Source organism: Oreochromis niloticus, unplaced genomic scaffold, assembly GCF_001858045.2.
Source record: "Oreochromis niloticus isolate F11D_XX unplaced genomic scaffold, O_niloticus_UMD_NMBU tig00001722_pilon, whole genome shotgun sequence".
Lineage (NCBI taxonomy): Eukaryota > Metazoa > Chordata > Actinopteri > Cichliformes > Cichlidae > Oreochromis > Oreochromis niloticus.
Genome location: NW_020327459.1, coordinates 40551 through 62500, shown reverse-complemented (window position 1 = coordinate 62500; position 21950 = coordinate 40551). Strand labels below are relative to the sequence as shown.

Here is a 21950-nt window from a genome sequence, read left to right as displayed (position 1 = left end):
ACGGACCCCAGGTTAGAATTTCTTTTTGTGTGCACAACGCAGATTTTCTCTGCGCAGAGACCGTGCCAACAGTGCGCAATTGCGCACGTGCACAGCTTAGAAGGAACATTGCCCACCAGTCTACCGTTGTTTACAGTGCTGTCTTTTTCTTTTTTTCACTTAAATGACCTCGGACAAGAAAGCCTATTTTTTCTGTTGTTCAATACTGAAGAAATTTAAACTTCTGAGAATTATGCAGAACATTGCAGAATATTTTTAAGGTTATCTGCTATAAAAAGTCAGGCCAGAAAAATCTTCATGTTTTTCTGTTTTATTCTCAGTTACTTTGACACAAAGGCATCTGCTGTGATGCTCACAATTCTTATGAAGTCTCACATGTATCAGTACTGATAAATGATCAGAATTATAATATTTCTGACTGTCTGAGACTAAATTGAATCGAATCAGGACTTTGAGAAGCAGAATCGATTGGATTATAGAAATCAGTGATGATACCCAGCCGTAGTGAGCAGCCTAGGCCTGACAGAAGTGGATGTAGCTGTGGGTAATAACAAAAGATTAAACTGTTGATACCTTTTCTGTTAAGTTAAGGCCTGACCATTCTGAAATTCAAAGCCACTGCTCTGACACGGTGCCATGAATCTTTGAATGCTGAAAAAGCAGCAGTTTATCCAGAAATCACATGCTGTGATAAATGCACTGCCCAAGTGTCCCCTCTCCCCACTGCCTTTCAGCAGCAAACAGGTGGTCAGAGGAGGCCAAGATGATGATTAAGTTTAACATTTTCTACAATATTGACAAAGCACTTTAAGCACAAGATTGTCAGTTAATAATTTAGAAATAAATAGTCTGTATGGACTGCAATTTCCCCCCCAAAAAAGTGCACACGTAAAACTGCGGTGTTAAGCGATGTGGTTGAAAAATTTAAGTGCACCTAACTTTTGTGCCAATGCGCCTAATGTTTTGAAGTTAGGCGCACCGGTACGCCCATGGCAAAAAGTTAGTCTAGAGCCCCGATTTGTATTAATCATACTGTCCAATTTCCATGTCATTAACACACTGTTTCATTCATTTCCAACTCTTTATTACAATTTTTTTCCATATGAACAAAATATTTTTTAAAAAAACCTAGGGTGTGAGAAGTTAAAACTGTTTGTCGTGTTGAAAATGTTCATGATGTAAAGTTTAAAAGTTTCAATCTCTGAAACATGCTTCCCTTTCAGTTTTATGTTTACACAGACCATGGCCTTCTCGAGGTCTTTCTCAAATGGCTGCCACATGTGCGCGTCAATAAACAGGCTCTTTCCATCTTCCAGTAGTAGCTCAAGCTGATTGGGGCTGTTGGTACTGGTGACACCGACGACATTAACCTCTGCACGTGCCTCTTCATTTGTCTGTCAATACGCAACCACCTAGTAAGCATTTGAACCTTCAACTTCTTTCATGTAAAAAGTCTGGTCAATTTGGCACATTTCCTCCTCCCCCCCCCCCCCCCCCAATTCCCAGTTCACATAAATACATGGCATTATCTAACATTTATTTATAGAGCCACTTCCAGATATCTATATACCAAATACAGCTATAAAGCTAGCTCTGCAAGAGCATAGAATACATGCACCATCATATTTTCACCTACTGTGAGATAGTATGCATTTACATTTCAAAATCTATAATTCTAAACATTGTTTTTACATTGCTATTACATGTTGGTACAAATACAGCTTCTTCATACCTCAATTTTTGTAAATGCTGTCGTGTGCAGCTCGAATCCAAAAGTGGACCGTTTCACTTTGACGTGGGACACCTTTATGTGGTCTCCCACATGAAGCTCATGGACGGCCGCCTCCCTCCACAAATAGTCTCATGGTACAAGCATCCTGAAATCATATAGATCATAGAACACATTTATTCATAATATTACAAAAAGCCACTCACTACCAAATTCAAGCCAACATCATAATATAATGTAAACCTCTACCACCAATCTCATTACTTTTCCGACTTTATTAGGACACTTCAGTTGCACCATTACCTGCTTTAACTGCACATTTTTGACTGGAACTTCTTGGTTCCCCGACACCACTTTCCGGATGGCCAAACCCTGAAAAGTCAAATACATTATTTAAACTTGAAAATACATAAAACAGTCATGGCTTCTTAAAAAAAGAAAAAAAGAACCAAGCAATATCCTGATCACAGCACAAATACTTACCTCCACAACCTCCCCTTCTACGGTTATAAGCCCCACATTTGTAGAGCTCATCTTCAGCTGGGTCAAAGGGGGCAGGGGATGCAAAAGATTGTCTGCTTTAGAAAGCAGCTCTTCGGGGACACACAGGGCAGAGGCTCTAAAGAATTGTGTGGTGGCACTAATATGAATGGCATAGGGGGGAGCTGTCCCTCTTAGCTCATGCCCTTTAATTATATAAGAAACCCCTTCCTGCACTTTTGATGCAAATGCAAAGTCACTTTAACAACTGTTACCCCATCAGAGAGGGCTGCCACCATATTACACTTTTTAGTGATGGGTTTTGCCACCCCCTCCTTCACATCCCATTTTATCACCCTTGCCTGTTCACAGACTTTTAATACACGCACATGTAAGGGTGGTGGACGAAAATAAGGGGTCTCAGGACGACTATTAATAAGTCGCATCAACGCCATTCTGAAAGAAAAAAATACATTCACAAATTTATACATTTCTGCTAGATACACTTCTGATATTACAGTAAAACACTTTACGTTCATGTAGTCTCTGCGTTTTCATATAGACAAACCTCTTCACCTCTTACAACTTCAAAAACACATTTAGGTGTAAGACAGGGGTGGGCATTCCAGGCCTTTTGGGCTGGTGTCCTGCAAGTTTTAGATGCATTCTTGATCCATCGAAGCTGAGTACAATTGCATTCTCAACATGACTTGAAGTTCTCCAGAGGCCTGGTAATAAACTAATAATGTGATTCAGGTGTGTTGACCCAGGGTCATATCTAAAATCTGCAGGACACTGGCCCTAGAGGCCTGTATTACCCAACCCCTGTCTTACACCCAATTTTAAGTTCCTACTCCAACTACAACCCACAAATTATTACAGTACCTGTCTCAAATTACCATCATAAAATATAATTCTCAAAATAATTGTCACACTTATCAGCCTTCTTTAAATACATACAAATATTACAACCGAAAAGTTTGTCCACGGGGGGGGGAAATCACTTTTCTTTGCCCAACTTGTGTTTTTTTTTTTATTTTTTTATTTTTTTTTACAGCTAATACTGACTTTTGAAAATATTTATATTACACTTCAGAAAACAAGGAAACATTTTAGAAAAAGTTCACCAAACACTTATGTTAACACAGTTAAATACTTAACTTTACCACTTAACTATAAACTTCTCCTATTTGGGATTCTCTCCTACTGTGTTCTTAAATTTTTATTATAATGTACAATACTGAGAGGTCTGGAAAATGCTTTTGCCATGATGTAATCTGTAATTTCCACAAAGTATGCTGATCAGTGTAATTTTCAATGATTGAACTGTAGTAGAGACGAGCAAACATATTGGTACATCTGAGAAGAGAGAACTTTTGTTATGAAAATGATTTTAATCTTTTACACATGATTGCATTTGAGCTTATTAAAGAGCTGTGGCTCCTGGTCAAGTGAAGGTCAGAAACTCTTGGCAGGCGGTAAGGATCAGCCAATACACAGTGAGGAGGACAGGAGCTCTGAAAGGAATGGCAACACACCTGCTTACAGACGCCTGGAGTGATTTTTATCTTTTATTACTTATATTCTTTAAAGTTAAGATTTAAGTTTTTATCATTTATACCTTATATCTTTTGAGTAAGTTTTAAGTTTCAGTTCAGTTTGAGTAAGTTTCCTTCATGGGTCGAGTGTGACATTTACCCTAGAAATCACACAGAGTTCAGCTGTGTAGGTGCAGAGGTGCAGACGGGGTCATGACACAGACATAGCTTACACAGCAGGCACCCACACATACACACTCTCACATACACACACACACACACACACACCATAACAGATCTATTTTGGTAGGTAAGAAGTCAAGATGTGTTTTTGCTGCAATTGCAAATTGTGCCGGCAGATTGTCAGATGCTTACAGGAAGTATACCTGATCTACGGGAAGATAAGGAAGCGTACGTGGGGCGACACCGGGATGGAGATGAGACGTGGTGTTCTGTAGACTATGTTAAAGTTAGCAGGAACATTTTGTGGTTTAAGTGATGTAAGCTGTACTTTGTCTATTTTTGCAAAAGAGGGGGGCTTTGTTATTGTACCCATATAAAACCTTTGTTTAATCATCGTGAGTTCAGTTCGATTGCTGACTTTGCCCAGCTTCGGACTCCACGCGTGTAATCAATAAATCTTTGCTTTGACCACATCTTCCGGACCAGAGTTGTTATTTGCTTGTGAGCCCTCCGTACTCCTTTTCTCCAACTTTTGAACCTTAACATTTTGGGGGCTCGTTCCGGTGGTTGGAGTGAGGACAAGACCAGGGAGGCGCTGGACAGGGTCCGAGGTGGTCAGGCGGACAGACGGAAATCAGTGGTGGAAGTGAGGGGACATTCGCCGGCGAATTAAAAAAGGTAAGACACTACCTGTTGAAGTGAATTTCCAAAAGTGTCAGATTGAACACAACAAAATTAGAAAGTCTACTCACTGAAAGTTACTGATGAATGTCTGTTTTGATTTGATTCTGATTGTAATCTCATGAGCATATCGGTTGAAATAAGGATAATGAAGACTAATAAAGGACAGTACTGAGAGAATTTTAGTGTGGTAGGGAATTTGATTATGGTGGGGGGTGAAGCCCCGTTGGTCATTTGATCTACGTGTGATGGTCAGTTCGTGGGTTCAAGTCCCTTATGTCCACAACGGGAGATCTGCCTCAATCTTATCCGGCTCTGGATGTAGATTGTTGTTTTAAATCATTATAAATTTTTCTAGAACGACAGCGGCGTCTGTTAAGAAGCGCATTTTCTCCTTGGTAACGCTTGCACTAAGGCAGGACGCTGACCTTAGGCCTACTAGGACAGTAGGGATAGTACCGTCGACAACGGGGGAGAGGTTGGGAAACTCCGAAATTGCTAGGGGATCGATCGAATCCCCTATTTGCGCTTTTTTGGCTACGATAAATTTGGTTAGGGTATTAGCAATCGGGCCACCGTCAGGGACGGAATACTGGCTAAAATTGGTCGCAAAAAAGTCAGGGACTTTTATCGGTCGGACCGTTATGGGTAAATTTGTCGAAATTTATAGGAACTAAGAGGCCTAAAAAATCTGTGCAGTTGTAAAATAAGGACGTCTCTGTAAGATAATAATATAATGATAAGAAATCCTCGGCTGAAGGGAGTCTCTGTATCAGCCTGCTGACTTCTATTTTTAGATGGTGTGTGTCTATGTAAATGAGGAGCAGTGACGCTCATAGTGACTATCGCTTTCGGTTTCGAGTTGACTGAATGTGTAACTATTGTTTGAAAATTTTGTTAAAATGTCTGTAACTGAGAGGTTGGTTTTGCATATTACGAGAGGATAAATAGAGTCGAATTAAATGTGGTGAATGTGTGATCAGTGACCGAGCTTAAGGGTCACCGTTTAAGTGTGTGAGTGCGTGATGAGTTTGACTGAGGGAGAGAATGCTGCAGCTCTGTGAGTTATTTTCACATAACCTGTGTCTATGTAAATGAAACGGCTGCTAACGTGAGTGCACGAAGGAGTTTGAACAGTTGTTTAATAAAGAACGTGGCTGCGAAATCCCTAGAGTTTTGGGAAGTTTATAGAAATTGTTATGCATTGCTGAATGCGTGTATTTAAAATGCTGGTTTTGTTTATTACCATTTTGTGAGTAAAGTCTTAATTTTTGACATGAGTGTATGACTGTTTTGCTGAGTTTTGAGATAGAATACATGAACTGTGATTTGATTTTTCTTAAGATAAAAAAGGATGTTTGTTTCTGGATCTTGTCAGATTGAATATTCACGTACGGGGAGTGTTATTCATATGAGATGCATTTGTTGGGCTGAAACGCCGCAGAACCATTATGGTTTTACCGTGTCCGCAGATATAACACGGTCAGAATTACAGTTATTTAACTTTCTGTTTCGTAGTTTCCTGATATTCCGGTGTTTGGAAAAATACATTGAGACACACGAAAGAGATCCAGGTGAAGCTGCCACTGCGTTTTTATCGTTCTGCCAACATGCCTTTAGTCCCTTTGACATAGAGTACCACTGGACCGGGTAACGGACGGTGAAAGTACGAACATATGCAAATGAGTTGGCCGCTGTGAAACGCATAAGGATCTCTGTTTTGGTTTAAAGTGTTTTTTAGGTCATAAGCATGATTTATACATATGGTTAACTGACTGTAAATATTACGTTGCTTTGTTTGTATGGGGATATACATGGGGTTTTGTTTCATTGCTGCAATGATGTTATTGATGAGCTGGGTTTTGAATGTTGTTGTGATGCAAAGCTGGATGATTTGAAGTTAAAGCTGTTTTAATTTAGGCAATACATAACGGGTGATATTGACGTTTGAGTTTTCTTGTGTTTTTACCTGAGGCTTAAATAAACAAATAAGTACCTTTGAGAAACCCGGTCAAATTTTACTGTGCATAATAACACAGGGTGCATTTAAGTATAACTCACTGCGGCCTATGTTGTAGTGATAGGACGGATAATAAAAAAAAAAAAAAAAAAAAAATTTTGATGACCTTTTGAGATTAAATTGCGAAGATAAGATATAGTACACAAAGTTTAATAGGATGATTTGAGTTTGTTAAGCACCTGGCCATATAATAATGTTGGGCTGTAGCAGGCTGACATATCACTAGAGAATTGTTAAAGACGAATGAGCTGTCTTGACCCAGAGAAAATGGAGTGGTCGTCCTGTTAGGATTGAATGATACTCCGGCTCGGTGGTCAAGTTCAGACATAAGCCTTAGGCAATCATGAGCCACTAATAAGCGTGACAGATTAATAGATATAAAAGTACAGGATTGAGTGTGAAAAAAAAAAAAAAAAAAAAAAAAGAAAAATCACAGTGAAATGAGCACGCAATAAAGTGGACTTATTAGGAGTAGAAGAGTTATAAAATAGAGGGGAGTTGGTGTTAATTTACCAGTAAAAGCAAAAAACAAAAAATAACATAAAATAAAAACGGGTTGGTTGGTTGAAATAATAAGGTTTAAAAGTGAAGAGTGTTAATCTGGATTTGAGGGTTATATAGGGAACAATCAGCTGGAAAATAACCGAAATGCTGTTGGAGGCGTTCTGTAAAGTGGATATTTCACTCGTGGAAGGGGTGTTTGAAATTAACTGTGTTTGCCATGGAGAAACGGAGAATGCCCCGTATGAAGTGTCCATATCCGCAACAGTTGAGTTAGATGATTTGGATGAGTATGTAAATAAATGTTTGCTATTGTTTACGGGATTAATGGAATTGGCGGATAATGAAAATAACCCGGGGTGGGTGCCATCTAACGCGGCGGAGTTTCTTGTCTCCCTGGTGGAAGCGGCAGAGACGGGTGCCGAGTTTGACATGCTTGGATGAGGGCGTGTAAAGGTGGAACCCGGGTCAGAACAAATGAAGTGTGTTGTGATAAACGGGTGGTCAAGTCACGGATGGCTTATGATAAGTTGGGTTAAACTCTGTGTGTCACCAAGCAGGAGAAGACGAGGAACCGGCTGTCAGGGTGGCGAGACGGGTTGTGGAAACCGAAAGTGAAGTACAACAGAGTAACTGAGGAGGCGGAGCTAGAAAACGTCACAGGAGGGGGTAAGTGAGTGTGTGGCAGAATGGGTGACAGGGCGACCTCTGGTGAAATAAAAGGGTATAAGCCCTTGAAGGCTCAGCTTGAACAGCTGAAGAAAGCTGTTCGACTGGCTAATGCTGGAACATTAAAAGCGGCTGAAAAAGAATGTCAGGTTATGGAGCTTGAGGTAAGTAAGCTCATCACATCTCAACAAAAGAGATTGAGTGATGAAATAGCTCTGAGCTTGGTGTTTCAAGCTGAAGGGAAAAGGTGTGAAGAACAACTGAAGCAACTGGAAGAGGAGTCTGTGGGTCATTCAGTGAATAGAAAGACCAAGGCAGAAATGAAGGACCTCAGAGAGGTGCATGACAAGTGCTCTAAGTGGTTGTTTTTGTGGAATGCCGCAAAATCTTGGATGAAGGAGGATGACACGGCCAGAGCAGGGGATATGGTGAGTATAATGGCTTCAGTAAAACAACTAAAAGAGGAAAATAAGAAGTTGGAGGAGCAAATGAGGAACTTGACCACAAAAACAGAGGAAACTGCTAGACCCTCAACACCCAAAATATACCCATGGGCTAATTTAATGCCAAGTGCCCCACCCCCACCCTATGCCATGCCGGTGATGACTTTGGATGGAGGACAGGTGCGCGGGCCTGGAGGAAAAACAGGAACAGTCCTGGGAGGAGTGGTGAATGTTGAATACACTGGTGGACACATAAGGAGACAAGAGGAAGAAGTAAGAGCAGGGGGGCATCAGCCCTTTAGTGAAGGTGGGAGACTGGAGGCCTCAGCTGCAGATGAAGGCCCAACCTCGCCACCAAGGGGAATTAGGAGTGATAGGCTGACGCCGTCCGAGAAACACCTGTTGGATCAGCTAAGACAGGACAGACAGGAGGAGGGGATGCACACCGGAGAGGAGGGGCGGCCCCCGATGGAGCTGGGAGCCCGGCCCAAGCACAAGGGATCGCCAGGTCCGCAGAGGGAAGGACAGGCCCAGATGAGGAGATCGGGTGGAGCAGAAATAATGCCCGACCGGGAACGCTGGGAAGGAGAAGTGCATGGTCCTATGTATGAGGAGCCTGAGGCATTGCTGAAGGTGTTCAAAGCATTGGAACTGGCGAAGAGGAAAATGCTTAAGGACTGGTCAAAGGATAAAATGGAGGATGGGGTCTCCTGGAGTGATGAAGAGGAGGATGGCGATGAAGAAGAAGCAGCTGAAGAGGGAGAAGTTGAGTCAGACCCAGGTCCAAGCATAAGGCTGAGAAACCGCGAAGTAAAAAAGGATGAAGGCGGAAAACAGAAGCAGGCCCCTCCAGGTCGGAGAAGATCAATGTTTGGGCCATCAAAGGGAAAGACACAGGTGAAGAAAAATAGAAGAGTAATTTTTGATAGAGGAGTACAGGAGGGACAACTGAATATGCCTCTGATGTCTGGTCCATGTGGTGAACCAGTGTATAGAGCATATAAAATCAGAGATTTGGAAGCATTGGTTAAACAACTTCCGCCCATTACAGAAGGAGGGGCTAGTTGGCTGAGGAAACTGACCACACTGACCGAAGCAGAGGAGCTTGCTCTCGGTGATTTTCGCGGGGTCGCTGGGCGCTGCCTCCTGGGGGGAGGATTAGCTGATGTAGAGGGGCTAGCTGGCACCACTACGTATGCTAATGACCTCGCTCTTGCTGAGGTCCAAAGTGCCCTGTTTGATGCTGTTCGTGAAAAGTATCCAACACGCAACACCGGCACGATTCCTAAGATAATTTGGGACCCTAAAGACACACCAGGGGAGTTCTTAGCTAAAGCTAAGGAGCAGTGGTTGATGGAGACAGGCATTCATCCAGGTAAGGAGGGCGAAAGTCGGGCGTGGTTCCGTTCCGCCGTTCTAGCAGGACTGCCAAAACAGGTCACAGCAGACTTAGAGAGGAATCCAGACTTTGCAGTGGCAGACTCTGTGCAGTGGGAGAGGCATGTGGTGCATCGCCTCCAGCAGGAGCAGGATTCGGTGAATAAACAAAAGAAAGAGCTCGAGGAAGCCCAGGCTCAACTTGTCAGGTTACAGTTGGGGGAAGCCCGCGACAAAATTGACAGTAAGAAAAAGGAAATGAAAGAACAAAGCAAAAAAATCATGGTGGCAAGGCCCGGGGCTGATCCGGTGCCTGACTGGCCGGATTTGGATCCGAATCTCTATCCTGATGACCGCTGGCCCGCCAATGCACCAGGGCAACGTAGACCCGCTGGGAATTGGGGGACCGGTGGTTCGCAAAGGGGGCGTGGTGGATCCGGCAGGAGTGGGTTAAGAGCTCAGAGTACGGGGTCTCAACACAACTATGCCAGCTGGGGCAGCTGCTTTATCTGTGGAGCAGAGGGGCACTGGGCTCGAAGTTGCCCAGAGGGCCCCAATAACTACCCGAGGCGGGGCTACTCACGCCAGGCACGCGGAAACATCAGAGGAGGAGCTGCGTACAGGGGGGCGCACCAGGCTCCGAATCCCAGTGCAGCGCCTGTCGCCCAGTATCCAGTCGCTGACTGGGGCTGGGACGGGGAGCAATACTGACGCCGCCCGGAGGGACCGAACAGTGTGGGTGCGGCAGAACCCATGCTGTCGATGACCGTGGAAGGTACAGAACTACCCTTCCTGGTGGACACTGGAGCAACTTATTCTACATTGAGAGACACACCCGACTGTGCAACGCTTTCAAATAGCACAGTCAGTGTTGTGGGTTTCTCCGGGATTCCGATGACTCTGCCACTGACTGATCCAGCTTTGACGCAGCTGGGAAAACAGACTTTGAAACACCGATATGTGGTGTCACCACAGGTGCCTGTAAATCTCATGGGCAGGGATCTGCTTGTGAAACTGGGAGCAACTATTATGTGTTCGGCAGACGGCCTGACGGTCTCTCTGCCAGGAGGAAAAGAATTCCCGTGCCTGGGATCGCCTTCAAAGACTCAATATCTGGTCAGAGACCCTGAGCAGTCCACAGCAGAAATATACTGGGGACGACTGGTGGAGGAAGGCATTCTGAGAACATACCAGCAATGGAGACCCTGGATAATGAGCTTGGCCGTCTACTCTGAGCCTAGAGATCCTTACCACGTCACCCTTTTTTATGATAAGGAAGAAGACGACACCTATAGGGAACAATTTGAGAGTGATCTAGAGGGAGAAACTTGGAATGTAAAAACACACAATATTTACATTGGACCAGAAGGTGTCGCCGCGGCTGTCAAATTAACGGATGAACAATTGCCCTGGTACAATGTGGGAGAGGATTCAGCCCCTCACATTACTTTGGCGGTCCATGTTGGTCATGAGGCACGAGAACTAGGGCCAATGGTCAAGCGGGCGCTGGACAACTCTTGGTGGCAAGGTACGCAAATTCCAAATGTTTGGTATGCTCCTAAATGTAAAATTTATCGTATACTTTGTTGGTCTAACGATGCTGTGATTTTAGAACACAAAGAAATTTCCAGAACACATGGCAGAGAGAAAACAGATCATCCAGACGCGGTGGCTGAACTCCCCAAACTGCCTGACACATTGTGGTCCAGAGGGCCAACTGATGTGGGTTTGGCTTCCTGTTCACCTGTTCTTTTCGAGCTGAAGTCGGATGCACCCATCAATAAACCACAGTACAGGCACAAACCAGAGGCTGACGCAGGTATTGCAGAAACCATTGAAGGGTTGTTGCAGGTAGGGGTGTTAGAACCATCACACTCATACTGGAACACGCCTATTTTACCAGTTGAAAAACAGGGTACGGGGAAATACAGGATGGCACATGATTTGAGAGCTATTAATGCCATACTACGCACTGAAACTGTTCCTGTGCCTAACCCATACACAGCTCTCACTGCAATTACATGGGACCAGAAATGGTTCACTTGTATTGATTTGGCTAATGCCTTCTTTTGTCTTCCACTGCACGAGTCACTCAGAGACATTTTTTCATTTACATACAGAGGCAGACAGTTCAGATACACACGGTTGCCACAGGGCTTTGCACTGTCCCCAGGCATTTTCAATCAGGTGCTGAAAGAAGCCCTGTCACCATGTCAATTGCCTGAGGGCTGCACATTAATCCAGTATGTTGATGACCTCCTAATTGCAGCTCCTTCCGTGGCGGCGTGTACGGCAGCCTCGCTCGCAGTGTTGAATCGACTGGCAGAATGCGGCTTCAAGGTCAGTAAGGAAAAACTGCAGCTGGTCCGACCGGAGGTAACTTTTCTGGGCCGGGTGATTGCACACAAATCTGTGGGGTTAATGAGCACACACAGAGACCAAATTCTCACACATCCCAAACCACGAACGGTGAAAGAATTGCTTTCTTTTTTAGGGTTGACAGGTTACAGCAGACAGTTCATTCCGAACTACGCAGGTAAAACCGCCCCTTTAAGGGACCTGATTAAGAAAGTTGGCGCTCGAAATTTGAGGGCTGAGTTGTCTTGGACACCGGCCACAGAGTCCGCGTTCATTTCACTGAAGCAGGATTTGTCAAGGGCCACTGATTTGGCCACGCCAAATTACGATGAACCATTCTACCTGGATGTTTCTGAAACAAATGACATTGTAAATGGTGTATTGTTTCAGAAAAAAGGGGGGAGTAGAGATGTGCTCATGTATGTTAGCATAAAACTGGGCCCAATAGAAGCAAGACACCCAACATGCACACGACACGCAGCAGGGGTCGCAAAAATCATCCAGAAAACAGCACACATAGTAAGGGAACATCCACTGAAAGTGCTCACCACGCACAGTGTAGTGGCTTATGTGAACTCACAGGCGTTCACAATGACCCCACTGAAACAACAGAGGTTGAGCAAAGTTTTAGATGCACCTAATCTGACATTCACACATGAAGGCATTAATATGGCAGATTTAATGGGGTCAGGGGAACCACATGACTGCGTGAAGAAAGCCCAGGTTGAAGAGAAAGTGAGAAAGGATCTAAAAGCGGAACCCATAGCAGGAGCAGAGGAGTGGTTCACAGATGGATGCTGCCACAGAGATGAAGAAGGACTTAAAGCAGGGTATGCTGTAGTTCGCAGAGTAGGGCAGGAGTATCAGGTAATAGAGGCAGGAAGGATTGAGGGACAGCAGTCAGCCCAGAGAGCTGAAGTGATAGCCCTGATCCGAGCGCTGCGGTTGGCCAAGAACCTGAAAGTGAACATTTACACTGACTCAGCATATGCGTTTGGAGCCGCACAGGTGGAGCTGGCTCAGTGGAAAAGAGCTGGATACAGAACTGCAACCAACGCACCGATTTGCCACAAGAAGGAAATGGAGGAACTGGAGAAAGCCCTAGAAGATCCAGATGAGGTGAGTATTGTAAAATGCAAAGGACATTCACAGGGAGACAATCCGGTGGCAAGAGGAAACCGGACAGCGGATGAAGCTGCAAAAAAGGCCGCAGGCTACAAAGGACAGAGACAAATGGTGCAGGTAACGGCAGAAGAGGAGGGGAGCACCAACACCTTGGAGGAGGTCAGACAGGCTCAGAAGGAAGCATCCCCAGAGGAAAAGGGGGTGTGGCAGGCTAGAGGAGCCTGGCAGGAGGAAGGCCTGTGGAGGAGCCCGGACGGGCGTCCAGTTTTGACGACTAAAATGGCAAAGCAGAAGGTACGTGAAGCTCATGGACTGGGCCACGTGGGTATAAAACAGATGGAGAAAAACTTGTGTCGATGGTGGCACCCGGAATTAAGGAACATGGTACAGGAGAAGGCCAGAACATGTCTAATCTGTGGAGCACACAATCCCAAACCAGCAGTGAAACCAGAGCCGGGTAAGTTTTTGATCCCTGAGAGACCAGGAGAGGAGATTGTTATTGATTTCACTGACATGATTGAGACAGGTCCCGGTGGTGTGAGGTATTTGTTGGTGTGTGTTGATGCCTTGACCGGCTGGCCCGAGGCTTGGCCAACCCGGAGGGAAGACGCAAAGAGTGTAATAAAGTGTTTGATTAACCATTACATTCCGCGACACGGGTTTCCCCGAAGGATTAGATCAGATAATGGCACACACTTTAAAAACCAGGATCTGCAAGAAGTAGAGAGAATGTTGGGAGTGCAGCATAAATTTGGGACAGTGTATCATCCCCAGTCTCAGGGAAAAGTAGAAAGAATGAATCTGAACTTAAAAAATAAGATGGCTAAAATATGCGCACAAACAGGGTTAAGTTGGGTAGCTGCACTCCCCATTGCTTTGATGACCATACGATGTTCTGTGAATCAGTCAACAGGCTTTACCCCGTTCGAGCTGCTGACCGGGAGACAGTTTCCAGCCCCTTGGACAGTGGTCTCGGCGGAGCAGCCCCAGAAAAGGAACAGGTCTCATGCTGAATATTTTAACGAGTTGAAAGCCCTTGTGTCCAGTTTCACAAAACAGGTGACGTGTGAGAACCCCAGAGAGAAAGGAGAGGTCCCGGACGCCAAGGCGGTGTGGCTAAAGGTCATCAAACGCAAGTGGAAGGAACCCAGGTGGACAGGTCCATACGAGGTGACAGGGCGGACGGCTACAGCGGTCCAGCTGAAAGGGAAAGGCGACACCTGGTTCCATTGGACGCAGTGTGCGGCAGCAGACGAGAGCCTAGTGGACGAGGACCCGGCGCCACCGGACACGGGGAGCAACAAATCTAAGAGGCAAAATAAATCCTCTCCCCGTGCAACGGGCCGATCGGTAGTCTACCCGAAAGGCCGAAGCAAGAAGAATCGCTGAGGAGGAGGTCGCCGCGCCTACAGAAAGGAGCAACCACAAACTGAGTGGCCGGAGAAGGGTAGCTGAAAAAGAGAAAAAGCAAGCAGCAAAGAGACTCAGAAAAATCACGCTTTGTATTCTTTTATTTTTAATCATTAAATACACGCTGAAAAATGCCACGCCGTGAATTAGACCCTCATGAAGAGAGGGCACAAATTAAAATATTACTTGTTATTGTGAGTTTGATGTCTGTGATGATATTAATTATGGCCGTATGTTTGCTCGTTTATACTTTGCAGAAAAACCCAAGCGAACTGTCCGGACCCGGAGGCCAGCCCACTCCAGCACCACAAGAGGGATCGTTCGCCGAAACGGGGCCAAGGGTGAGAACAAAGCGTGAAATCTCGGGTATAAAGGATGGGTGTCTCAGCAGATATAAGGGGCTAGAGCTGGACTACGTTAAAGGGTCCACAAGTGCGTATACGTTTGACTTATGTGAAGTGATAGATTGCGAAGGGGTAAATAGCAGCTGGAGGGGATATGATGTGTGGATTTGTAGTCACCCTGCCATATGCACACGGGGAGGGAGCCCTCACTCCAGTCGGGGAAGTCACGCTGTCCTGGGGTCTTATACTGCAGGGCAGTGGTGTATTCCTGGTTGGGGGAATGTGGTAGGATGGACCGGAGTGGGGTGGCAGCCGCAAGTGCCTGAAGGGTTAAAAGGGATAGCAATACAGAGGGATTTTTCCACTTCTCAGAACCCCATTACTCTTTCCCTGGGTCCTTGGAATGCTCTCCCTAGGTCAGAAAGTCCGGGAGGTGTGTTTTACCTGGTAATCGGGATAGATATGGTGGGAACAGATCCGACAGGGGTAATTAGGATAAATCTTGTCAACCCAAAACCCAAGCCAGTAGGAAACGTGTCGTCTACCGCAGCACCAGAGGAACGGGAACCAAAAGCCAGGCGAGTCCTCACGGTAGATTATACGAGGTTAAAACCAAAGGATTTGATAGAACGCGCCACCGGGTTCAGTGACAGTAACCTGTGGCTGGACTGGATGGCATTAAATGCTGAGGAACAGCAGGTGTCAAATTGTGTGGCTTGTGCGTCGGCTAGACCACGTTTGTTCACAGAACCAGCACCACTACATCCAGAGGATAAGTGGGGCTATGACTGTATGCTGCAACTGACCAGAGGAGTGGTGAGCACTGGAAACTGCACGGTGTTGTCCAGTTTATTTCCCCCAACCGATAAACATACAAAGGCGGGACCATTTATGCCGAAAAAAGATAATTATACGTGTTTTAAGTTCTCCACAGATCACGTGAAATATGAGGTGGGAGAAATTGACCCAAGTTGGTGTTCGGTTACCAAAACAGGGAGAACCACAAACAATGTAAGTCATGCAAACACTTTGATTGGGACCTGGGCTAGAAGTGGGCTTTATTATTATTGCGGACATAAAACTCTTTTGGCTCGTGTTCCTCTGGGAAGCGTGGGGACGTGCGCAATGGTGAGGCTAGGTGCGCCACTTATGTTAATAGGAAACCGGGTGAAGGCATTCCCAAAGCACGACACACGCACACTGACAGCTAGGCGCAAGAGACACGTTCTGGGAAAAAGAGGGGCTGAGGGAACACATGCTTATGATCCTAGGATGGACTCGCCGACCTGGATAGACTCAATAGGAGTGCCTAGGGGAGTTCCAAATGAGTATAAGCTTGCAGATCAAATAGCCGCCGGGTTTGAAAATATTCCAATAATCGCTGCTCTCTTTCCTGTGACCCCTAACAAGAATGTGGATAGGATTAATTATGTTCACTATAATCTGCTGAGACTCTCTAACCTTACTCGAGATGGGATGGAAGGGCTAGTGGAGCAAGTGGGTCCGACCTCGTTGATGGGGGTGCAGAATAGAATGGCTTTAGACATGCTGTTAGCAGAACGAGGCGGTGTATGTGCGATGTTCGGTGATCAATGCTGTACTTTTATTCCTAATAACACGGCTCCAGACGGGTCAGTCACTCGAGCTTTAGAGGGGCTGAAAACGCTCTCTAAGACCATGCACGAACATTCGGGAATTGAGAATCCGCTGGAGGGCTGGATGACCTCGGTCTTCGGACAGTGGAAAGGGTTTGTACTTCCCATTATGCTTTCATTAGTTGTGATGGTGGGTATTTTGGTGACCTGTGGCTGTTGTCTCATTCCTTGTGCCCGAGCTCTGTTAGAAAAGGTGATCACGAAGGCAGTGGATCCAGGAGCAGAAGCCCACATACCCATGATGCCTTTGATGGACATGGGAGTCGCTATGTGGGACGAGGAGTGAGGCACCTGAAAGTATGGTGACCTCTGGTCAGTCAGAGGTCAACAGGGGGAGTGAGAGGTCTGGAAAATGCTTTTGCCATGATGTAATCTGTAATTTCCACAAAGTATGCTGATCAGTGTAATTTTCAATGATTGAACTGTAGTAGAGACGAGCAAACATATTGGTACATCTGAGAAGAGAGAACTTTTGTTATGAAAATGATTTTAATCTTTTACACATGATTGCATTTGAGCTTATTAAAGAGCTGTGGCTCCTGGTCAAGTGAAGGTCAGAAACTCTTGGCAGGCGGTAAGGATCAGCCAATACACAGTGAGGAGGACAGGAGCTCTGAAAGGAATGGCAACACACCTGCTTACAGACGCCTGGAGTGATTTTTATCTTTTATTACTTATATTCTTTAAAGTTAAGATTTAAGTTTTTATCATTTATACCTTATATCTTTTGAGTAAGTTTTAAGTTTCAGTTCAGTTTGAGTAAGTTTCCTTCATGGGTCGAGTGTGACATTTACCCTAGAAATCACACAGAGTTCAGCTGTGTAGGTGCAGAGGTGCAGACGGGGTCATGACACAGACATAGCTTACACAGCAGGCACCCACACATACACACTCTCACATACACACACACACACACACACACCATAACAGATCTATTTTGGTAGGTAAGAAGTCAAGATGTGTTTTTGCTGCAATTGCAAATTGTGCCGGCAGATTGTCAGATGCTTACAGGAAGTATACCTGATCTACGGGAAGATAAGGAAGCGTACGTGGGGCGACACCGGGATGGAGATGAGACGTGGTGTTCTGTAGACTATGTTAAAGTTAGCAGGAACATTTTGTGGTTTAAGTGATGTAAGCTGTACTTTGTCTATTTTTGCAAAAGAGGGGGGCTTTGTTATTGTACCCATATAAAACCTTTGTTTAATCATCGTGAGTTCAGTTCGATTGCTGACTTTGCCCAGCTTCGGACTCCACGCGTGTAATCAATAAATCTTTGCTTTGACCACATCTTCCGGACCAGAGTTGTTATTTGCTTGTGAGCCCTCCGTACTCCTTTTCTCCAACTTTTGAACCTTAACAATACCAATAACACTCCCACCAAAAGTATATGCAACAAGTACATATATAACTTTAGCATAAAAGCTTAAATTCAGGAGACAAAATCAAACTCACCTCAACCGCAATGGGACTGCAAAGAGAGAGCTGGAGGTGAATGCAGTTCATATATAATGTGTGCCAGGTGTGTTCAATTAAGGCACAGACTGCAGAGGCAATCAGTGGTGAGAAAGTGAATGACAAAATAAGGTCAGTCTGTTGAGTTGAGGGAGACCTAGGAAAAGGGGGCGCATAGAACTCGAGAGCAAACATTCCAGTAGACATTTTAAGTGTGAAAGTTAAATATATGTATGAACAATTTAATTTATTAAATTGGCCAAAGATTTTATGATTTCTGCAACTTTCCAATATTAACTTCAGCTTTTTCACCTGTCTTCAGCAGTTCCCATTGAAATGAATGGCAGACATCAGATAAGAAAGCGCCCAACTGGCTTTTTTTTTTTTTTTAGCTAAATTACTTTCAGCTACTTTCACCTTCAACCACCATTCAAACTTTCAAATGTTCTCCCATTCTTGCTCTATCACTGTATAACTCAGCTCCTTCATATGCCTTGCCGTTGTCCTACAGTTCATTTGCATTGGTTGATATCGTTGCAAAGTGCATGCAGTCTAACCTCTGAATATGTCCGAACACACTCCTGTTGCATACGTAGTTTTCCTTGAACCAACACAAATTATAAATCAAAACATAGGTATTTTTCTTGGCTTTCAGACAATGTCACTGTCATTATTCAGAGAGCTATTCCTCAATTTGCCTCAAAGTGACACAAGGTCTGAAAACTGAAAACATTCAAGCAGATAAAACCTGATTTTCATTGGTGGATTAAAATTTAGCAGATTAGATTTAATTTAATGTCATAAAAACACAGAATTCACAGTCTCTGATTAATTGTGCTCTAGATTATGTGTGTGTGTTTGTGTGTGTGTCCACAGTTGTAAGCACTGTTAGGCGCAGCTGGAGGAATGCTTGAGAATTCTATAAAACATCTGCTATTTCAGCTGGTTTCACCTTAATGTGTAAATATATAAACATAAATATATATTGCATAATCCCTTCTCGTGTTCTCAACAGTGTTTATCTACTATCTACTAGTGTCTAGTGACCAGTGTAAACTTTCAAATGAGATTTGACACATCAGCTATGTGTAAAAAGAGCTGTGTCCCAATTTAGCATTCAGTACTTCACGGACTACATATGGCGGGTACAACGAACTGCGAGAAGTGCGGAAGTGAGATGCGGTCTGGCCTTTGTCACGCTGCTCAGGTTGCCTAGCAACCATGATATTAACCGCAAGAAACGTTTCATACAGCTGTTTTGTTCATTCATTTTTTCATGATATCACTTTGATTTGATAAGTATCTGAGACTGATTAGTTGAGTATATCTGAGGCTGAGACCACAGGACAGTAAAAAGATGATTGTTGGGCTTCATGTCTGTACTGAACAGTAATGGACTAGAAAGAGAGAGCAGATTTCTCCTGTTTTGGCTTCCCTTCATTGGCTTCCTGTTAAATCCAGAATTGAATTCAAAATCCTGCTCCTCACATACAAGGTCTTAAATAATCAGGCCCCATCTTATCTTAATGACCTTGTAGTACCATATCACCCTATTAGAGCACTTCGCTCTTGCACTGCAGGCTTACTTGTTGTTCCTAGAGTATTTAAAAGTAGAATGGGAGGCAGAGCCTTCAGTTTTCAGGCCCCTCTTCTGTGGAACCAGCTTCCAGTTTGGATTCAGGAGACAGACACTATCTCTACTTTTAAGATTAGGCTTAAAACTTTCCTTTTTGCTAAAGCATATAGTTAGGGCTGGACCAGGTGACCCTGAATCCTCCCTTAGTTATGCTGCAATAGACGTAGGCTGCCGGAGATTCCCATGATGCATTGAGTTTTTCCCTTTCAGTCAACTTTCTCACTCACTATGTGTTAATAGACCTCTCTGCATCGAATCATATCTGTTATTAATCTCTTTTCAGCAGAATTCTGATCATTCACCTCTTTTCAGCAGAAGTTCTGCTGATTGAACTCTTTTCAGCAGAATTTTCAGCCTTTTCACTTCTTTTCAGCGCAAATTCTGCTTATTCACCTCTTTTGCAAAATTTTCAGCCTTTTCACCTCTTATCAGCACAAATCTCAGCTGTTTTCAAAAAAAACTCTTTTGAGCAGAAATTCTGCTGATTCATCTCTTTTCAGCGCAAGTTTCTGCTTCTTTACCTTTTTTCTGCAGAAATTCTGCTGATTCACCTCTTTTCTGCAAAATTTTCAGCCTTTTCTCCTCTTATCAGCTTCTGCTCATTTCAGCAGAATTGTCCGTTTCTCCACCTCTTCTTTGTGAGAATGAGTTTGACCCATTGAGAGTGACTTTGGCTCAGTGAGATGAGTAGCCGCCTTGCGACTGGGAGGGCCAGGTTCGAATCCTGCTCAGGGCAACATTTTTTTTTTCACCACTTTTCAGCAAAAATTTCTCTGTCTTTACCCCTTTCAGTAGAATTTTTGGGTTTTCACCACTTTTCAGCAAAAAAATTCTGCTTCTTCACCTGTTTTCAGCAGAATTTTCAGTTTCTTCACCGCCATATAACTTTTTGCAAGTTTTCAACTTTTTCAACTTTTTCAGCAGGCAACTTCAGCGTTAAGGCATCCACACAGCATTTTCGCAGGAAATGCAAATTTTTCTAGTCTTTCTAGTCTTTTTCAAACTCCGAAAATTCAATCCCACCTTGGTCCACATGTTTTTTTTTTCACTACAAATTTATACACTATCACAGACCTGTAATTATAATGCTAATTTATTACAATTCTGCAAAGTTTTATGATCATAGTATAGTATATGTCCTAAAACATAGTATTTCTGCCAAATCATAGTGTTTGTCCCAAAACATAGTATTTCAACAAAATCACAGTATTTCTGCTATTCACAGTATTTGTGCTTGTAGAAAAGCCTGTGTTAGTGTGAGCTACATTACCCAGCAGCCTCTGAGCAGTGAGGGGATTCATGGGACTTCTGAGCTAGATGGTCTTCCTTTGTTCCTGTGCTAACGATTGAGGAGAGAGCTGCTGGGAAGGGGAGCAAATAGCCCATCCTGTATTTGTTGGGGATGGTGTGTGTCACATAAATGTGAGTTAATGTTCCATGCTTAAGATGTTTACCCTGCTATTTGTGTGTATTGGTTTTAGTTACCTTTAGCGTATGTGCTAGTTAGCGATAGCTATGGCAGCCCAGTTATTTTGATTGTTTTGGGATTGTTCCTGCTTTGTTTCTTTGTTCCTGCAAATTTATGTGAATTTGTACACTGTAATATCGCTGTATTACGTAGTGGCTAAGTAGGAGGCTGACTGTTACTAAGTGCATCAGTGTACATAGGTCATCTCTTGTGTTGGAGTGCCCTCTTGTGGCGCCTTTTGGGTAGTGCTTTAGTAAATGTGAGCACTGCAAGAAGTGGTATCAGACTGGTTTGTAGTGGAGGAATTTGTTGCCAGTTTCTTTAATCTTTAATCTGTATTCATGTTGTAATGTATACCCTGTTCTTAATCATAGAAACCACACCATATCACCCCTCCACATCCTCCTACTGTATGCCATATCTCCCTGTAACATCCATCAGACTGCCAATAAACTCCACCTGTGGTAATCTAATCCCTGGATGTTAGCCTCTCCTTCTGACCGAGGATAGCTACTATTGCAGCACCACAAACTAATTCTACTACATCTTAGTACTTCTACTCAATCATAGTATTTCTGCTAAATCATAGTATTTTTGCCAAATCATAATATTTGTACCAAATCATGGTTTTGTGTCAAATCATGATATTTCTGATATGTTATAGTATTACTACTAGGTGGAGGTATTTCAGCACATGTTATAGTATATGTGCTGAATATAGTATTTGTGCCAAATCATAGTATTTATTCCAGTTCATAGTATTTCTGCTAAAACATAGTATTTCTGCCTTATTGTAGTATTTGTGCAAAAACATAAAATGTCTGCAAAATCATAGTATATCTGTTATGTTATAGTATTACTACTAAGGCATAGTATTT

The 21950-nt window shown here is 43.8% G+C and overlaps 1 long non-coding RNA gene across 1 annotated transcript; it reads right to left on the bottom strand.

Annotated features, from left to right (window-relative positions):
* Window positions 1-1192: 1192 nt before the first annotated feature.
* On the bottom strand, window positions 1193-2664 carry LOC109200517 (uncharacterized). The gene is made up of 4 exons (XR_002060680.2): window positions 2213-2664; window positions 2033-2101; window positions 1733-1877; window positions 1193-1394 (listed from the first exon to the last, which is right to left on the bottom strand). It is a non-coding gene; the product is annotated as an uncharacterized LOC109200517 (long non-coding RNA).
* Between the last annotated feature and the right edge of the window lie 19286 nt (window positions 2665-21950).